The sequence below is a fragment of the Microtus ochrogaster genome, chromosome 22, assembly GCF_000317375.1.
Source record: "Microtus ochrogaster isolate Prairie Vole_2 chromosome 22, MicOch1.0, whole genome shotgun sequence".
Taxonomy (NCBI): domain Eukaryota; kingdom Metazoa; phylum Chordata; class Mammalia; order Rodentia; family Cricetidae; genus Microtus; species Microtus ochrogaster.
Genome location: NC_022023.1, coordinates 6,535,386 through 6,541,977, shown reverse-complemented (window position 1 = coordinate 6,541,977; position 6,592 = coordinate 6,535,386). Strand labels below are relative to the sequence as shown.

Below are 6,592 nucleotides of genomic sequence, written 5' to 3'. Positions count from 1 at the left end.
TCCTACCTTGAAAACTGCTTTACAGATAGATCTATATTGCATTATGAAAGCTATAAGGGAACTGAGAAGGAAGACAGAATCAGAGACTTCAGTACCTCACATTGTCCAGCGGGTACTTGCTCCAGGTGTCAGCCATTCTACCTGGAGTTAAACCTAACCTGACAAAAGCAGACAGAAAAGCACAGGGACGAGCCCCCAGCACCTGCATCGCTGGAGCGCTGCCCCTTCCTACACTCCGGAGTGGTTTGGAAATCACAGAAGTGACATCTCTGCAGCCCCTCGCCCGTGTTCTTCCTCATATGGCCGCCAGGTGGCGCGCGCGAGCCACCGCTGGTGCGGAACCTGGTGTGGGCGAGCGGGTGAGGATGCCAGTTGCTATGGAAACTGAGAACGCACCAGCGGCCGGGGAGAGGTCAGGGAGGTGGACTGGAGAATGCTTTGAGCTGTTTGAACTTGAGTGACAAACCGCCAGCCGTTCAAACCACCCGCCGGGAGCCCGGGACTCACACCCAAAAGCGGTGGAGAGGATGTCGGGAGAAAGCTGACATTCTTGCGTGACCTCGGGCTTCTTCCTCCGTCCGCAAAGACTCCCTAGGAATCCTCCCCACCACACCCGACACCCCCTCCTGTTGGTTTGCGGTGACACGAGATGGGCTTGGGGGTCGCGCCCTCTGGTTTTTCCCTCGGGACGTTGTTCCTGGGCGGTTAGGAACTGTTGAGAGGGATTCTCCTAAGCTCCCCCTCTTTCACCACCCTGAAGACAGGGAGACCAGCCTGGTTTGAGCCATCCTAAACTTCAAGGTTTGTAACCTCCAGGTCTTCACACAGTCGCTAACTCAGTAGATGCTTAGCCCTCTGATACAGTAGTTCCCCTTTATCCCAGTAGCGGCAGTTTCGGGTGGGAAAATATTAAATGACAAATGCCAGAAATAAGTAATGTGTACATTTTAAATAATGTTTGGCTGGGCGATGGTGGCGCACGCCTTTAATCCCAGCACTCGGGAGGCAGAAGCAGGCGGATCTCTGTGAGTTCGAGACCAGCCTGGTCTACAAGAGCTAGATCCAGGACAGGCTCCAAAGCCACAGAGAAACCCTGTCTCGAAAAACCAAAAAAAAAAAAAAAAAATGTTTGTCACATGTGACAATTGTTCTATTCCAGTACTGCTGTTCGTCCCTTCTTTGACTAATTTATACTAAATTTTGTTTCTGGTATGTGGGTATGGGGTGGGGGGCGGGGACGGGTGGGGGTTAGACAGCATCATAGGAACCGGCACTATCCTGAAAATTAGGCATCCCCTCCCTCGATGTCTTAGAATCTTAACCTCACGGAATAAAACGTACTGCGGCCATGCCTCCCTTTTGTGTGGCAGTTTATCACAATTCCGTCGAAACATCTGAGACCTCTTAATTCTGAAAAGAGATTGAAAAAAATGGAGAAAGACTCTGGGAGTCAGACAGGACCAGAAACTGGGCTGGAGTTGAAATACTTAGTGGAGAGATGGGGGTTCCACTTCGCCTTGCTTCTCCTACTGCGTTCCCAAGCTGCAGAATGCTGCTGAGTGACCTTACACACGCTTGGGATCCTTCCCCAAGGACAGTGCCTGATCCAGCACAATAGGATCGTGCCCTGTGGTCAGTGTGCTTGCGTAGTAGCCCTCACAGGTAACCCAGAGATTTTAGTTCTTTTCTCTGAGGCTACCACAGCCTTCAAAAGAGAACACGTGATTTCTTCATTTAATGAACGTCCTAGATTTTAATGTCACTGTTCTGGTTTCATTAGGGGAGCAAAAAGGTGTGTTTCAGTTGGCAGGTTACCGTCCATCATAGAGGAGGTCACAGCGGGAACCATGGAGAAAGGCTGCTTACTGGCTCCCGGGGTTATGTTAGCTAGTTTTTTGTTTTGTCTTGTATAGTCCAGAACTACCTGCAAAGAGAATGATGCCACCCATAGTGAGCAGCAATTAGCAAGATAACCCTCCACAGACCAATATGACCTGTATAATCCCTCGAGGAGACTCCCCTCTTGGGTAGCTCAGGGCTGTATCAAGTTGACAACTTCAACTAAGACAAGTATTTTGTTTGTTTCTTCGATGTTTTCTTTACCCCACAATCCCTTTCTGATTTGAGTTGAAGTAGTGAGGGGATAGGGAAGGATACCCCCTGTCTAAGAAAGAAGAAAAAGAGGAAGAGGAAGAGGGAAGGAGGGAGGAAAGAGGGAGAAGGAGAAGGAAGAAGAGGAAGAAAAAGGGGAGGAAGGGGAGGAGGAGGAGGAAAAGAAAAGGGGGGAGAGGAGGGAGGGGAAAGATTTCTGTGAAGGAAAAAAAAGAATGTGCTCCATCTGGACATTCACCAGAATAGATGACGCTTGCCCACGGGTCTCCTTGCACGCCACTCCAAGCCCTGACCCCAGCTTAAGTCCCTTATTTTGGCTACCATAAAAGTAGTGTGTGTGTTTCCATTATCCTCATAGAATTCTCTTCCTGGTTATGTTTTCATGTTTATAAAATGTTATTTGCTCATTTGATATTCTTTTTCTCTGGGGACATTAAAATCGAGGGACAGAAAGCCTTGGGAGGAAAATGGAGCACTGCCGTGTAGAGGGGTCAGGTTGCCTGCTTCTCTCCATCTGTTTTCAGGAGTCCTGGATCAGATCGTGCTGAAGTTTAAGATCTAGAAGAATCTAGGAACTTCAGTTCAAAAGTGTGCCAGCGACTAAATATTAGCCCTAAGGAAAGTAGATGCTGGCGGGGGTGGGGCCTGGGACCTTGCTTAGCACGGGTGAGGTCCTGACTTTTATTGCCTGCAAGGTAAGAAGGAAAAGGCTACACACGGCATCAGCCACCAAAAGGTTCGTGATCGAGTCAGTCATCCAGATGTCTTACTTGGCTCTGAACAAACGGTTTTAATGGTACTTTTCTAAAGCGGGGAGACTTGGCATTTTCACGATATTTGTAACTATGCCCAGATAGTCGACTTGAAAAGACACATCAAGTTTTATAAAGCAACTTTTAGGTGGTATTACCACTTCTAACAGGATTTAAATAGTTCCTTTTTTAAAATGCTGAAGCGTATCTAGTCTGTTCACAATGCATTCTGGCGAGGGAGAATAAAGCTTTTTATGTCAAAACGTATCTCTGGCATAAGTGAACATTTGTACTCCAAGGACTTTTGCTGGGATGGAGAGATGGCTCAGCGGGTGACGTCTGCAGTGTGAGCATGAAGACCAGGGTTGGGGTCCCCAGCACCCAGATAAACGCTGGGCAGGCAGGCATGGTAACTTGCCTCTGCTCCTAGTGTCTGGGAGGCCGAGGCAGATCCCAGAACACACCGGCTAGCTCACTAGCTAGATTAGCGAGCTGTGTGTTCAAGAGGGACACCTGGCAGATAAGGCAGAGAGGAACTGAACAAGACATCCACCGTCAGACTCCGCCCCCCCCCACATGTACACATGCACAAGCTCCCACATACGCAGACACATGCACACCACACACGCATACCCATGCAAAATACTAATTTTTTTAAAAAAGATACTTAAGCAAGTTTACTTTACACACTTAGAGCGCACACACTGCTATCAGTGAAGGAAGGCCATTGGTAAAGGAAGAAAGTATTGGATGATCGTAGACCACTCATTCACAGCAGTGTTTACTGAACTTCCAGGACGCAGCTAGCTTCTGAACCTCCAGGCATTTTTGAATTCCCAAGGACTTTGCTTATAGGAGTACCATGAATATTTTTAAATGTGTGTATTGCCTCGCAGCCAATGTTACAATGAGTTCTGTGACTTCTCGATTGCTCTTTCTGTAACCAGGCTCCTGGAAGGAAGTACTGCGTCTCTTGCTACTTTTGAGTTTACAGAAGCTTAGAGATTTGAAAGGGGTGATGATGAAATGTACATTTTCATTCTTGTTGGCAAGTTTACCGTTGGAAGGGAAACAGAGGAGGAAGACCAGTAAGATTTAGCTGTGGGAATGGAAGGAAGAAGAAACTGTGTAAGAAAGTTATAGCAACGACAAAGAAAACCCTGTCATTTCTGCTCACCCGTCACTTTCCTTGCAAATTAAACATTATGGCAATTGTCATATTTAACCAATATCTTTTGATCAGATGTTCTCTCCCCCAATGGACTTGGTCATAGTTAACAATGTTAGGTCCATATCTTTCATTTCAACCCATGTTTTTGAAAACCTAGCAGAGCAAGATCAGGAGCCATTTCACATGTCCAGAAAGGTGTCCCCAGGGGTTCAGCCCCACCCCTGAGACTGTGCCGACAGGAATACGCTCTGTGTCTAGGGGTGATTCTACAAAGCCAAAGCACTTTGGGATAGCAGTCTGTTAGGAGCTCATCGCGTGTCTGCTTTTACTACATAAGCTTCATCTTTCACTGAGAAACACCTGGGAGAAATACTGTTTTGAAATGCTTCCTGACAAGAAAATCAATAGTCACAGAGGAAATCCCAAGCTCAGGAGAGTCTAGGGACCGGAGTCTTTGTGATCCAGACGGCCCAAACCCCACCAGGCAAGCAAGAGCACACGCACATGAATGCGTGAGAGGCATCACTTCCTGGATGGCTGTCAGCAAGAGCAGCCCTTGAATGCCCTGGGAGTGTCTCTCAGACAGCTCCTTGTTTTGTGTAAGGTCTGCTGCAGTGTGCTCCCCCCATCCCTCTGAGCTTCCGACTTGCTTCTTTTGTGTTGTATGTACACTTAACGACCAGATGACGCTCTATCCACAAAGCAGGCATTAAATAAATACACATCTGCAGTTACCACAACAGATCAGACGTCCATTTGTGAGGAACTACACTGGGTGAAGCCTTCCTGGAGATGACATCGACCATGTGACTAGTCTGTCTTCCTTTGCTGTGGCAGCAATCCTCAAAAGGTCAGCGACCGGGTTTATGAAAACCTCCACGGCTGGCAGGACATCATCAGATGCAGAAGTCCCTTGTGAGGCACCGTCATTAGCAGCCCAATTGTCTCTCTAATTTTCTTGAAATCCCTCACAACAATGACAACATTCAGTACTGTTTAGGCATGAATCATTCATGCTTTAGTGGCTCGACATTTTCCCTCATATTTTATTAAACTCCTCTGTGGTGAGCTGCGGCTAAATAACTAATTATGCATTCAGAGGGTTAAAAACATAACAGCCATGTAACTGAGGTAATTGAACAAGATGAGGTCGTGTTTTCTCCGGCACCAGATGGGAAATGCTGGAGGGGACGTGAACACTTGATCTTCTCCGTATGACTCGTGAAGAAAGAGATCATTCTTGACGCTTGTTTCAACTTTTAAATAAGACAGATTGAGAAAAGAATTGAATAGTAAATCACTGCTTTAAAATGAAACGTTAGCATGCTTTTTTGTATAAAGACAAAAATTTGTATTCTAAAGTAGAAAATGATATAAATATTCAGGGTGGCATTGGAAACAAAGAGAACAGATTTTTCTTAGCTGATGGTTTCCTGTGAACCACGATGGTATATAATTTTTTCATGTGGAAGCTTACTGAATTGTTGCAAATGGTTGTCATATTAAAGAAGGCAAGTGTGATAGGTTGCTCACACTTGTCATCTCAGCACCCAAGGGGCTGAGGCAGGAGGATTCCCACAGGTTCCAGACTAGCTAAGTATACAGAGTCTCAAAAGGAAAAAAAAAAAAAAGACACTGGCAGTGTTAATGAATTTTTTTTTTTTTTTTTTTTGGACCTGGATGTGTACTTGTCTAGAAAACTCTGAGATACAAAGAAAGCATCGTGAAAGGTCTGGGCGCACCAGCAGCAAGGCTATAGAGAAAGGCATGTTTCCATTCCAAAGGGTTTCCCACTGTGGAGATCTACATGGACTGCAGATCTGATGGTCCAGATCAGTGGAGAAGCCAGGCCATAGTGAGCGCGGCGGCCTAAATCTGCCCCAGACCTTTACTGCTGCACAGTTGCCTGCCATTTAAAAGGAAGACAATGTGATGTGTCATGTATATCTGTACCTGAAGAGAGACATGTAGCTTGTTAAGGCTCCTGCGTGTGAGACACTATGCAAGTCCGGATGTATTTATCTATACAGATGTTTATCTAGCTCACCAGAGCCTTTTGAACGAGGTCCCCAGCACTCTCAACCGTGTGCTGGCTGAGGGATCTGCAGAGGCAAAACAGTAACCTTGTGAAGATCACACAAGAAGTAGGTGATAAATGAGGTCTAGGGTTAAACCTACATCTGCCCGACTGTTCCCCCAGCCCAAGCATGTATTCAACAAGAGTCATGTCTGTCACAGGGAGAGAAAGAGCAATGCCCAAGAAGTATCACAGGCTCACCGTAAAGAGTTTCCCACCAGGGCAAACTACAGAAGCCTTGGTAACAAGGATGGGCCCTTGATCTTAGGAGAACAGTGAAATCAGATGAAAATCTTTCCGGGAAAAGCTATCTGAAGAGTGCTTCGAGACCTAAGTCAAACCCGTGAAGTATCCTGCTTCATTCCAGTATCAGCCAGTAATGGTTTTCCTTTTTTTTTTTTTTTTCTGGTTTTACGAGACAGGGTTTCTCTGTGGCTTTGGAGCCTGTCCTGGAACTCGCTCTGTAGACCAGGCTGGTCT

At 46.4% G+C, this 6,592-nt stretch overlaps 1 protein-coding gene across 1 annotated transcript in view; it reads left to right on the top strand.

Annotated features, from left to right (window-relative positions):
• Positions 1-415: 415 nt before the first annotated feature.
• Positions 416-6,592, top strand: part of Ccdc83 (coiled-coil domain containing 83) — a 36,689-nt gene continuing 30,512 nt past the window's right edge. The window contains exon 1 of the mRNA XM_005357632.2: positions 416-801. The gene's annotated coding sequence lies outside the window, so the exon portion shown is untranslated. The remainder of the gene's footprint in view (positions 802-6,592) is intronic.